We start from the raw sequence: 13,617 nt of genomic DNA, 5'->3' as shown, positions 1-13,617 counted from the left end.
ATAGAGTGGGCCACCCAATGCACCAAAAACCTTTGACCTTTAACCTCATTTTGAAGGTCATTTCAAGGTCGAAGTGTTTTTTGTAATGGAAATCCCTCTTTTTAACCCCGGATACGCACATAGCGCGAAATCCGACGTTTGGATAGGGTATTGTATTGAGTTTCGCGCTATGTGCGAATCCGGGGTCAAAAAGAGGGGTTTCCATTACATAAACACTTCGACCTTGAAATGACCTTCAAAATGAGGTTAAAGGTCAAAGGTTTTTGGTGCATTGGGTGGCCCACTCTATTCTGAACAAATTTTGTAGAGGTCATTTTTCGATATCTTAAAAATTAAAAAAACGCTTTTTGGCAGTTTTTCAAGCATTTGACCTTAAATCGACCTTCTCAAGGCCATGAAAAAAAATTTTAAAATACCGTTTTGGACGTAAAATTTCCCGCTCTTTCCGAATCCGGGGTCATAAATGGGGGTTCCTATTTAAAAAAACAAAGTTGACCTTGAAATGACCTTGAACATGACCTCCAAGGTCAAAGCCAAGGTCGTACGGATATGTCCCCCTCGAAGCCCAGCAACTTTTGTCTGAAGCAGTTTTTGATTAATCCATTATTTTGGATTCTAGAGGGGGTGTACGGGTGGTCTGGAACACCCTGTATGTATGCGACGATTGGACATAGAAAGGGTCATATAAAGGGTGTCCAAAAGTTCCGGGACATCCTAGTAAGTCCTAAGATATAACTATTTCCGAGGAGATTAAGGTCATTCCTGTAGTAACTTTGAACGAGGAATCCAGTGGTAACCTTGGTTTTGACCTTGAGCTTGACCCTCAAGGTCAACTTTTTTTTCAAATGGGAACCCCTATTTTTGACAACGGTAATCGAAAGAGCGGGAGATTTTACGTCCAATACGGTATTTTTAAATTTTTTTTCCATGGCCTTGAGAAGGTCGATTTAAGGTCAAATGCTTGAAAAACTGCCTAAAAGCGTTTTTTTAATTTTTAAGATATCGAAAAATGACCTCTACAAAATTTGTTCAGAACAGAGTGGGCCACTCAATGCACCAAAAACCTTTGACCTTTAACCTCATTTTGAAGGTCATTTCAAGGTCGAAGTGTTTTTTGTAATGGAAACCCCTATTTTTAACCCCGGATTCGCATATAGCGCGAAATCAGAAAGAAATATTCAAAACGCAGTGAGTGGAAAAAACTTATCCGGCAAAAAAACTGTACCTATGTCTCTGCTTGCTCCTCATTTAAAACAACTTGACTTTCGGTTTGGATAACCCGTTACTTTATTATTCAAACAATCAAAGGTGACATTGAAATAACCTTAAAATGATCTATGGTCAAAGATAAGGTCACTGTAACATGCTCCCAGTAGAATTTAATAAATTTAGCCCGAAACATTTCGTAAATGTTTCGCGAATAATATTGGATCTAAATTTCACATGACCTTAGCGATGAACGTCGTGGATCAATCAAAACTCAACATAATACCTTATCCAAACGTCGAATTTCGCGCTATGTGCGAATCCGGGGTCAAAAAGTGGGGTTTCCATTACAAAAATCACTTCGACTTTGAAATGACCTCTAAAATGAGGTTAAAGGTCAAAGGTTTTTGGTGCATTGAGTGTCCCACTCTGTTCTGAACAAATTTTGTAGAGGTCATTTTTCGATATCTTAAAAATTAAAAAAACGCTTTTAGGCAGTTTTTCAAGAATTTGACCTTAAATCGACCTTCTCAAGGCCATGAAAAAAAATTAAAAAATACCGTTTTGGACGTAAAATTTCCCGCTCTTTCGATTGCCGTTATCAAAAATAGAGGATCCCATTTGAAAAAAAAAGTTGACCTTGAAATGACCTTGAAGGTCAAGCTCAAGGTCAAAACCAAGGTCACCACTGGATTCCTCGTTCAAAGTTACTACAGGAATGACCTTAATCTCCTCGGAAATAGTTATATCTCAGGACTTACTGGGGTATCCCGGAACTTTATGGACACCCTGTATACTGGAAAATTAGAATAAACTGCAATGAAGAAATTGAATAACTAAACCTACCACAGCGAAACTGCCCATACCATTATTAATTTCGAAAATTCGGACGAATTATGAAAGCGCCTCTGACATTACGCAGTAGCTAAGCTAATGAAAACAAAGTTGGGATTAGTATCACGCTGAAGTAGCAATTGCTACATTACCATGTTATTCTGAAAAGTGTTCGTGACATAAGTTTTAGGAAAGTCTGACTATTGTTGCCAATGCTCGCATAATTTTGATATTTTTTAAGAGATTGAATTTCAGAATTATATCTGGAATGTTTAAGATAAAACTTCAGCCAATAATACGTTGCAAGAGGTAATACGTAAAAACCTCTTTAGATTCGCTTTAAAATTAATTCATGTAGTTCACTCTATTTTCGTCATTATACATTCAAAATCTTCCGATTGCATCAGCTTGTTTATGTCTCTGTATTTAATCTTATAATAAATTTAATTTAATTTAACGTATATATTTAATTCTAATTTTATGTACAAGGAAGGTAAAAGTATCTTCTTTGAATCACATAATGGTTTATTAAGAACATTGAAAGATCCTGGATCCAGAGATTTGCGCATTGGTCAATTAGACATTTCCTAATGACACTTAATAGCTTTACTATTCGTTAAATACGAGGGTAGTCCGATAAGTACTTAGCCTCACCGCCCGATGGCGCGACTCTCGCAAAAGAAATATTCTATCACGTAGTACGACCTTCTCGATGGTTACTGTCAAGATTTTAGCCGGATCGGAGTTGTAGTTTATTTTTGAGAGCGTGTGAAAGCAAGTGCGTCCGTTGATTTCTGAAAAATGGAAAAAGAGCAGTATCGGTCGGTGATTCGATTCTTCTTATTGTAAAGGAAATCGCACATCGAAATCAAAAAGCGCTTGGATGCTGTGTACGGTGACTCTTCTCCTTCGATGGCCACCGTCAAAAATTGGTTTAACGAGTTTCAACGTGGTCGCACGTCGATTTTTGAAGAGCCATGTCCAGGTGCTCCGAAAACGACTACCACGGAGGATAACGTGACAAAAATTCACGATCCAGTATTGGCAGATCAACGATTGAAGGTGGGCAAGATAGCTAAGATCGTAGGCATCTCAAAAGACCGCGTGGGTCATGTCCTGCATGAAATTTTGGGCATGAGAAAGCTGTCGGCGCGATTGGTACCGCGTTTGCTCACTCCGGACAACAAGCGCAACCGTGAGACAACTGCAGAGCAATGTCTGACGCTGTTTAAGCGCAATCCGAAGGAGTTTCTGCGTCGTTTCGTGACAGTCGGCGAAACATGGATCCACTGGTGTACACCAGAGACCAAGGAACAGTCGAAACAGTGGACTTTACCCGGCAAAAGTGCTCCGAAGAAGGCGAAGACTGCCCCATCAGCCGGAAAGGTGATGGCCACCGTTTTCTGGGATTCACAAGGTGTGATCTACATCGACTACCTGGAGAGGGGCAAAATGGTCACAGGGCTGTACTATGCCGAATTATTGGGCCGATTCGACGTCGAATAGCAGAAAAAACGGCCCCATTTGGCGAAGGAAAAAGTGCTCTTCCACCGTGACAACGCACCGGCTCACATCTCCGCCGTCGCCATGGCCCAATTGGTCGAATTAGGCTATGAACTGCTGCCACATCCACCGTATTCTCCAGATTTAGCCCCGTGCGACTTCTTTTTGTTTCCAAACTTGAAAAAGTCACTCGCCGGGCAGAAATTGGAGTCGAATGAGGAGGTAATCGCTGCCACGGAAGCCTACTTTTCAGACCTCGAGGAAACGTATTTTTCAGACGGGTTAAAGAAATTGGAGCATCGCTGGGCCAAGTGTATCGAACTAAAAGGAGACTATGTTGAAAAATAAAACGCCACTTTTCCAAAATTTTTGTTTTTCTTTTGTAGGCTAAGTACTTATCGGACCACCCTCGTAAATGTCACAAGGAAATTTTATATACCCTGATTGCTGTCAAAGAACTATAGTTTTTATCTTGAAACCACCACGTATAAACCATTTACGTTGATCATATCTGATTCTAAGATTTTTTTAGTTGCACTCAATGGGGAACGGGTTTGAAGCATGTTTGTTTCTATTGTAAAGGAGATTAACTTTCAAACTCCTTTTAAAAAAATCGTGGAAGAGACGCCATTCAGAAGTGTGATAAGTGAAACTTAAAGAGTTCTTACCACAATATCGTACGGTCAATAAAGAGATTACTTTGAAGTAATGCGCCGTTTGCGAGAAGCAATATGAAAAAAACATCCGGAATTGTGGAAAAATAATTCATGGATTTTGCATCACGAAACCTGCTCACTCATCGTTGTTGGTGTCCAACTTTTTGGTCAACAACAAAATCACAATCATGTCTCAGGCACCATATTCACCGGATATGGCCCCCTGCGACTTTTTCCTGTTCAGAAATCACTGGAAGAACTCAAGGCTATACCAGAAAGTGCTTACCAGAAGTGTTTCAAGGATTGGAAAAAACGTTGGCACAAGTGTATTATATCTCTTTGACTGCGTCTAAGCCAAAGGTCTGGGACGAAGTCAAAAAAGAGAAAATCGTGTATCATTAAATCTTTTAAGATAGAAATATCCCAGTGTCTTTTTGGGCGTTTTTGACCCGCTGCAACTCCTAAAAGAACCCTGAGATCATATCTAGCCAATCGTCCTGAAGACTGTCAACGTTGTACGTAAAATTGTCTTAGCCATCGATCTTGGGCCAACGATACGCTACGACATGATACCCTTATTAATTACCGTTTCTTTCTTTGTGCATTTTCTATGATTAATTCATTTATTAGTTTTTAAGTTGCGTTTAGTTTAGTAAAATAAAATTATGCGATTTGATTTATATCATTAAATTTTTGGTATAATTTGTAACGAATAGATATGGTCCGTAACCAATTACGGTTATACCCGTGGCTGTCCACACAATTTTATTTAAAGGAATGAATTCGGGAGGCACGAATGCTACCACGGCTAAATGGCTTATCGGACGTATAAACTAATCATGTGCGAACTAACAGGCGGATGAGAATCGAGAACAAGGACAATTACAGTAACATTTACTTTATAAAACTCGTTATTTATTTACAATAAATCAAAAACAAAAAAAAATGAAATGAAAATAAAAGTTACAAAATTATAAAATAAAGAAATAAAATTACAAAATCATAAGATACCGAAAATAAAGATAATAAAATTACAAAAATAGTAACAGAAAAAGCTTATTGTAAATTAATCTCGAAAAAGAAAATGCAAGAAAAGAAAAGAAAATTATACACCAACGATGGTGCCTTACGCACAGCGCGTTCTAAAAATATTCGGTTGCCGGTACTCTGTGCGGCAACCGTTGCACCCCTTTAAATCCGCGCTCGTAACCACTGGAGACAAATCTCGCGGAAAGCCCACACAGTGGTACGCAGATTATGTAACCACAAATATGTGCCTAAATCTCTGGACATTCACACCAGTGAGAGTGGAAAAGAGCGATAAAACGCGCTAACCAGAACCATCAATATTGAATTATAGGAATATGCTATGAGAATCTGTACCCGTACTTATCTGTATGTCATCGATGTGTAGAGAAAGAGTGGTGGGAGAGAGGTATAATACGACAGTTATCGAGAGTATAATGAGTAACTCGGTAGCTTGCGTTTTTCTTCTTAGCCAGTTGTCTCTGTTACTCAATAGGGCAAGCACGTGCCGTTCAATCTCACTATAGATTTAGGTTACGTATTTTTTGCCTTAACTTGATTGAATCAATTATTAATTTTCTGTGAAAAGTGTTTATTGTGTGACCTGTTCCTACTTCTTTTTTATTAAACATTTGACGACCGTGACAGGACGAGGTGAAACTTTTTGCATGAAAATTATAAGATAATTGTGTGATGATTCAATCATGGGTGACAGAGAAACAACAATAAGGAAAAGGACAGTGAACCGAGCAGCGTTTACGAAAGCCTACTATGCACTTAATGATTTACTTGTGGGAAGTGCGGGCGCAAACGCAGACGCTTCCAGGAATTTCCAAATTTCGGTGGCATTTTCTCTTCTTAAGAAAAATAATGAAGAATTGGAAACGAGTACGTGAGAAGTAATTGATTTTGTTGTACAAGAGAAAGACTCGACACACGAAGATATGCGGCACGAATATGATTAAGCACTCCATATGAAAAGAACTTCATCGAAGCGGAACTGAAAGTTACTGATTTTCTGAAAAAGAAAAGAACCCCGACACCATCGCTAATCGTTGTGCCGCAAGTTGTCGCACAAGCTAAAAATAAGAAGACACACAGATTGCCAGAAATCGAGTTGTATATTTTCAACGGAAAATTATTTGAGTGGTTACAATTTGGAGCTTGTTCAAGACAATCAAAGATTAAACCATTACGAATGAAGACAAGTTTCAGTATTTGATTCAAGCAACTGTAGCCAAATTACGCGTCGCTAAATTCGTGAAGAGTTACCCTTAGAGAGGTGAAAACTACTCTAAGGTAATTGATAGTTTAAAAAATCGTTTCGGCCATGAGGATCTTCAAATTGAAGTCTGTGTACGGAATCTTTTGCATTTTGTTTTACAAAATGCTACAAAATCGAAGAGTATACCAATTTCCACTTTGTACGATAAAATTGAGTTACATCTCAGAGCGCTCGAATCTCTCAGCGTGACTACGGATAAATGTGCATCAATGTTGTTCTTGCTCGTGGAATCGTCGCTGCCGGAAGAAATATTATGCACGTCGTAAAAAAGTAGCTACGTAGCCGGCAGCATAGCGAGTAATGGATACTCCGACGTACAGATTAAAGATCGCTTGACACAGCTTATCCAATTTTTAGAAAAATTGCAGAATTAGCTACGCATATCAATGACCGAGAAGGAATTCAATTTGAAGAATGAGACAGCTGATAATAAAAATCTCGCGCTGATAATAGGGACATTCCAAGTGCAACAAACTTGCTTGCCACGAACAATGAGAATAGTAAAAATAGTGTGTTTTGTAATTCAGATCAACTCAAAAGTTTTAATTGTGAAAGTGCTAAGAAAATAAGTTTATCAGAAAGATGGGAACGTGTAAGAAATGGTAAGGATTGTTACTATTGTGTGATGACCGGACACGGTGTCAAGAAATGTCGTGTTAAAGTACAGTGTGAACGGTGTACTCCTCAACATATGACTTTGATGCGCCTTGATACCGAAAGCAAAAGGGATTCCGCAGTGAAAGTCACTATGAAGCAGAATGAAACTCTAACTAGTTTTTGCAGTGACTCTGAAGTTTTTATGTCAACGCTTTGCATACAATTGCGTAGTGGAGAAAAAGAAATAACAGTTCGCGGTATAATTAACACGAGATCACAGAGGTCTTACGTTACTCAAGAAGCCGCACACAGTTTAGGCTGCAGCCCGATCGCGGAAAAGTTAATGAGTCAGATGCTCTTTGCAGGCGAAAAGATCGACATAATCAGACACAAGAAATATCGAATTGATTTGAGCAGCTATAACGATGATTACCGTTGTAACTTCATCGCTTTAGACAAAAAGGTCATTTACGATAACATACCGATTATTAAGAACAAGCCGTAATTCGAAGAACTGCGAAATTTAAACATTCGCATAAATGACATTCGAAGTAATAACTTATCGGTTGCTGATTTGATCGGCGCTGATTTCACTCTCTGCTTCATCATAACTGGAAACCTCTAATTCAGTAAATGCAAAAGAAAGGTCACTTTCTACATCTGTATCTTTCTTCTGTTGGAGCTATAAACGGCTTCACTACACTGACATACACTCGCGTACACAATTTTGTGGACATTAGATGAGTTAAAACTTTTAGTTATTGTCATATAAAAATAACAATTTTCTACATTTTCTGGCTCACTCCAAACCATAGGTTTGACAAGTTTTAATGGAGTTTTGTTCTTTTTGTACCGGCTAAATATCACCCCCTACAGCTATTGCATATCAATTATGTATTGCATATCAACTGTGATGTTTATATCACTTATAAATAATAATAATTCGAACTCTCGTATCTAGCTAATGAGTAAGAATTTGTTTCCAATAATCTTACTCTACTTGTCAATAAAATAAATAGATAAATCAAATGTATTCTAATAATAATAAATAAATGAAATATATATAAAGTAGTACAATGTTTCAAGGAAAGTCAGACAATGCCCTGGTTTCTTATGGTGCAAATTGTCCCATAAACAGAGCTAAAATCTTTCTTGGATAGGATATAATTCGGCCCAAGTTTCTTATAGCACGGGATGTTCTATAAGTCGAGCTCGAATTATAAGGAAGGAACAGTCTTGCTCAGTTAATCACAATGAGAGAAAGAACTCAGATATTAGCCAAGTTTATTCAGACTCATGCGCTCACCTTGCAAGGCTAGAAGTGAATGCTAGCCTGTGCAAAGGTGGGCCTATTTATACACAGATTTTCCCGCTTATTTTTGCAGGAGAGATGTCATCGAACATTCGCGAATTTTGAGTAATGAGTTTTCTTAATTTACAAGTAAATAATCATTAAGCTTTTAACACGTGTAAACTTTACAAAATTTGTTATTTGTTGATTTCATATATATACAATTATCACAAATAGTGTCGTCAAAAGTTATTAACTAATATAGTTAATTTACAATAGAAAATTATTAAATTTTTATATAACTTTATAGTTGATTAAATTTGGAAGTATTTTCTAAAAATAAATATTTAAATTAGTTAATAACATTTGAATTATAACTAATTTTTCATATTTGTAACGGTTTTTCCTAATCTTATAATGCAATTATTAGATTAATTATCTAAGATTCCTAAATTATAAAGCTATCATTATCAAGTATCGTGGCTGCCTACGCGCCACTCGACTCGCACTCGTAACCAATAACCGCGGCGACTGCTTTCTCTCTCGCTCTCTCGTACCCGTCGCTCCGTGTACTCCTACATCCTCGGTTTCGTGCGCGAATTACCCATCTGCAAAAGGGACCTCACACGCGCCACATAATTTTTTGATTAAAATGTAAATGCAGATGTTTGAAAACTGGTTTGGTCAGGCAGCGAACCAATTCCAAGTCTTCCGAGTGAGTATCTCTTTTATATCTTCATATCTATGTGAAAACTATTGTATAAGAAGCAAAATTTGTAACATTAAGCTTTTTTAATGAACAAAAGCACTTTTTCAGTTAATTTCAATACGCTGATCCCGAATCCAAACTTGTTATACGTATTATTTAATTAATACATATCGAAATTTAATTTACAAGTATAAATCATGTTAAATCGAGAATCGCACGAGAAATTGCACTCGCACACTTGACTTATTATTTACTGATTTCTAAAAGTAATTTTGTAAAATTAAATTTATGTGTGATAATAAAAGTGAAATATGGGTGAATCCTCAAATGAGGAATCGGTTGAGGATTGTTCTACCTTTTATAAACTTTATCCAATGACAAAAGTAAAGGCTAAAGTGTGCTTAATTTGTGAATGTGTTTACTACAAATCGGATTTGAAAAAAGCCAAAGGAATAGCACATTTAAGTGAAACCTTAGTGATTTGCCCACAATATGAGGATATTGAATTAAATAAGGAAAAAATTACAAAACTTAGCAAAGATGCAAAAATAATAATAGCGCAAATTAAATTAACAGAACAGGATAAAGCCCAACAAGAAATATTAAATAACATTGCTAAGGAGGTAGCTAACGAAACTGTTGACAGAAATAATTTAACGATTACAGGTATACTATAGAAGAAGATGAAAATACCGTTTTTAAAGCGGAAATTCTATTATTTAGAAAACTAAACAATGAAATCCAAGAGAAAAATGTGCTATTTGCGTGAATTGCTTGAGTCAAATAAGGTTATTCTAGATAAACTTAAACAAGAACAGGAGATGGTTAACAAGACGGAACCTATTAAAAGTAGTTTTCCAACGTTTGCAGATGTTACCAAGTCAAAAATAATTAAAGTTCACCATAAGCCCTCAATAGTTATAAAACCCAAAAAAGAACAACACAAGGAACGAACACTAAAAACGGTAGCGAATAAATTACTAAAAGATATAATAGTACCAATAGATAAACTAGTTGAAACAAAAAATGGTTCGGTGGTTGTTAATTGCTTAAATAAAGAGGATATAAACATTGTGCACAAACAGTTAAATAGTGAAATTGGTAGTGAGTATGAGATACTAACAGAGGAGTTACAGGAACCAAGACTAAAAATTTTAAATATAAATAATAGCCTATCAAAAGACGAAATCGAAAAAGATATTAATGATAGAAATTTCGTTGATACACGCTATGCATATGAGGTAATACATACTTTTACTAATGGCAAATTAGGCACACAAACTGCGATCATTAGTGTATCACGAGAGGCCTACAGTTATATCAGACAAAATAATAATAAACTATATGTTGGATATCAATGCTGTAAGGTGGTTGATGATCTAAATGTTACACCGTGCTACAATTGTTGCAGAGCTGAACATAGCGGTGCCAAATGTAGAAATGAAAAGATATGTATTAAATGTGCAGGGCCACACTGCATAAAAGAATGTAAGGAGACTGTGACTTTCCAATGTGCTAATTGTATATTTAACAACAAAAAATATGGAAAAAATCTACCAACTGACCACTTGGCAACGGACACAGACAAATGTGATTACCTAAAATACATTATCACCAGGAAAATTAATAAAACCAATTATGGCATTAAACCAATTATTCCCAAATTCCTTGGCTATAATGGAAAAGAACCTAGCTACACATACAATAAACAAACAATTGAAAACAACAAGGAAATGATCTTAGATAAAAATAATTTAAGTACTAAGCAGATTACAAATAACATTGATGAGACTAACATAGCAGCGAAGAGTAAGTCACTAAGATTAGGCAAGAAGGAATTACAAGTTAAGAAAACTACCAATGTCTGTAAGTAAATCTGAATTTGATACTATTGAAGTTTACGAAGCAAGTGATATTCATGAACTTAATCGACTAACAAGGAGTGACAATATATGTGTTCTACACTTGAATGTAAGAAGCTTGAATGCTAATCATAATAGTTTAGCAATATTTGTTGATAGATTAATACAGAAGCCTCACGTCATAGTCTGCACGGAATCGTGGAATATTGAATACCATAATATTTTTAAGATTATTAATTATAAGATATATTACAATGGCGGCAATCTAAATAAAACAGATGGCGTCGTACTATATGTTAAAGAAAATTTAAATCACCATGTTTTTCAGGAGCAATATCACCTATTAAACGCAATAAGCTGTGAGATATTTATTCATGATTACAGAAAAATTAAAATAACAGGTATATACAGATGTCATGATTATAATAAAAAAGTTTTCATTAAAAACTTGAACGAGTATCTCACACATAATAGTAAAATTAATAATCACTTTGTTGTCGGAGACTTCAATATTGACCTATTAAAGCAAGACTGTGATGCGACGGATTTTATGTTGAATGCTCTTGAGCAAAAATATATTCCACTATATAATGTTATAACTAGGCCTGGACATGACAATGTCAACATTGGAACCTGTGTTGATAATATTTTTGCAAAAACGGAAACAAGAATTTTTCCAATTACTGTGAATACTCCTTTCACAGATCACTACCCTTTAATGCTAGAAATAGGAAATGGCAAGAATGAACAACAGAATAATATTTACAATAGCAGTTACATTGACTACAAACGCCTTAAAGCTATTGCTGAAAACTTCAACTGGAACATAGACAGTTTTGACAACCCGGATATTGCTTGTGATTGGTTAATTGATTCAATTAAAATTATTGTAAACAAAGCCACAATTCATAATAAGAAAACGTCAAACAAAGTTAGGCGTCACAAATCTTGGATTACCAAGGGAATTATTAACTCATGCAAAACAAAAGAACATTTATATTCAATCTGGAAAAGAGCACCGAATTCGATAGAATTAAAGCAGAAGTATACACATTATACCAAAATACTTCATAGAGTTATACAAGTTGCTAAAAATATACATGATGCAAAACAATTCAAAAAGATCGGACAAGACAATAAGAGTATATGGAAATACATCAACAACAAACTGAATAGAAATAGAAAAGCGAATGATTCGCAATTTTCGATAGAGAATGATGGTACTATTTACACGGAACCGGAAACAGTTGCTGGTATTTTTAATAACTTCTTTGGAGATATGGCCATTAAACTGGCTGAGAAAATCAAGGGAAATGATAGACACTGTATGCAATTACCGAATAGAATGGAAAGCTGTTTTTTTATACAATATACAAACACTACAGAGATATCTAAGATTATACAATCTTTTAAACTAAAAGCTGGTGGAGTTGACGGTATAAATACCAAAATACTAAAGGTCCTACAACCTTACATTTGCACACCATTGGTTAATCTTTTCAATGGATGTATATTCAAAGCCCGCTGGCCAATCGCACTTAAAACAGCTGAAGTAATCCCAATATACAAATCTGGAATGAAATCGCTGCCAAATAATTATAGGCCAATTTCTTTAATATCAAACATAGCAAAGATTTTTGAAAAACTATTGCATAATAGACTTTGTAATTTTTTAGAGAAACATCAAATAATTGATGTCAAACAGTATGGATTTAGGAAAAATGGGCACCAAAGACGCACTGGCTTATGTATCTAACATAATAACAGAAGGACTCGATGACAATAAAAAGGTTATTGCAGTTTTCCTTGATTTAGCTAAAGCCTTCGATACCGTAAACCATGAAATTTTATTACAAAAATTAGAAAGATATGGAATACGTGGTCTTCCCAATGATCTACTTAAAAGTTACTTAACGGATAGGAGGCAATATGTCAAGATTAAAGAGCATCACAGTAGCTTAGCTACTGTGAAACTTGGTGTTCCACAAGGAACCATACTTGGGCCGCTATTGTTTATAATATATCTGAATGACTTTCTGACTAGTTTTGCAGAGTTTTCAATTGCAGCCTATGCTGATGATACCGTAATAGTTAGTATTGATGATACTTGGGAAAAAGCAGAAGAAAAAACAAACAGGCGTCTTAAAGAAGCTAATACTTGGCTGACTTCTAATCGACTATCACTAAACGTATTAAAGACGGTATATATGACCTTTGGATGCTATTACACCAGTAATCCGACGGATCTCCATATATATATATATATATTAATAATAACCCAATTAAAAGAGTTTTTCTACACAAGTATCTGGGAATAGTGATGGATTCATGCCTTAAGTGGAACCATCATATCTCTTACATCACAAAAAGGACTAAGTATTTGGTCTATGTTATGTCAAAATTTTGTTATTCCATGGATTTGGAGATTCTCAAAACAATATACAATGCATTATTTCATAGCATAGCTACGTATGGAATCATTGCTTGGGGTGGTGCATATGGTAACGCACTTTATTCATTGCAAAAGGTTTAATTAAAATTAGTAAGGATCTTAAAAACTAAAGACAATAGCATTGTTTTACCACTCTCTATAAAAGAAGCTTATCTATTTGAAACAATAAAAGAAAACTACATGCAGCTATCTATGG

The 13,617-nt window shown here is 35.7% G+C and overlaps 1 protein-coding gene across 1 annotated transcript in view; it reads right to left on the bottom strand.

Annotated features, from left to right (window-relative positions):
- The window catches only part of LOC131663408 (nucleoprotein TPR), a 490,761-nt gene that overhangs the window by 37,110 nt on the left and 440,034 nt on the right, over positions 1 to 13,617 (bottom strand). The window lies entirely within an intron of this gene.

Source organism: Phymastichus coffea, unplaced genomic scaffold (assembly GCF_024137745.1).
Source record: "Phymastichus coffea isolate CEN01 unplaced genomic scaffold, Cenicafe_Pcof_1.1 PCOF00035, whole genome shotgun sequence".
Taxonomy (NCBI): domain Eukaryota; kingdom Metazoa; phylum Arthropoda; class Insecta; order Hymenoptera; family Eulophidae; genus Phymastichus; species Phymastichus coffea.
The sequence above is the reverse complement of the archived record's forward strand: the minus strand, read 5'-3'. Positions and strand labels throughout refer to the sequence as shown.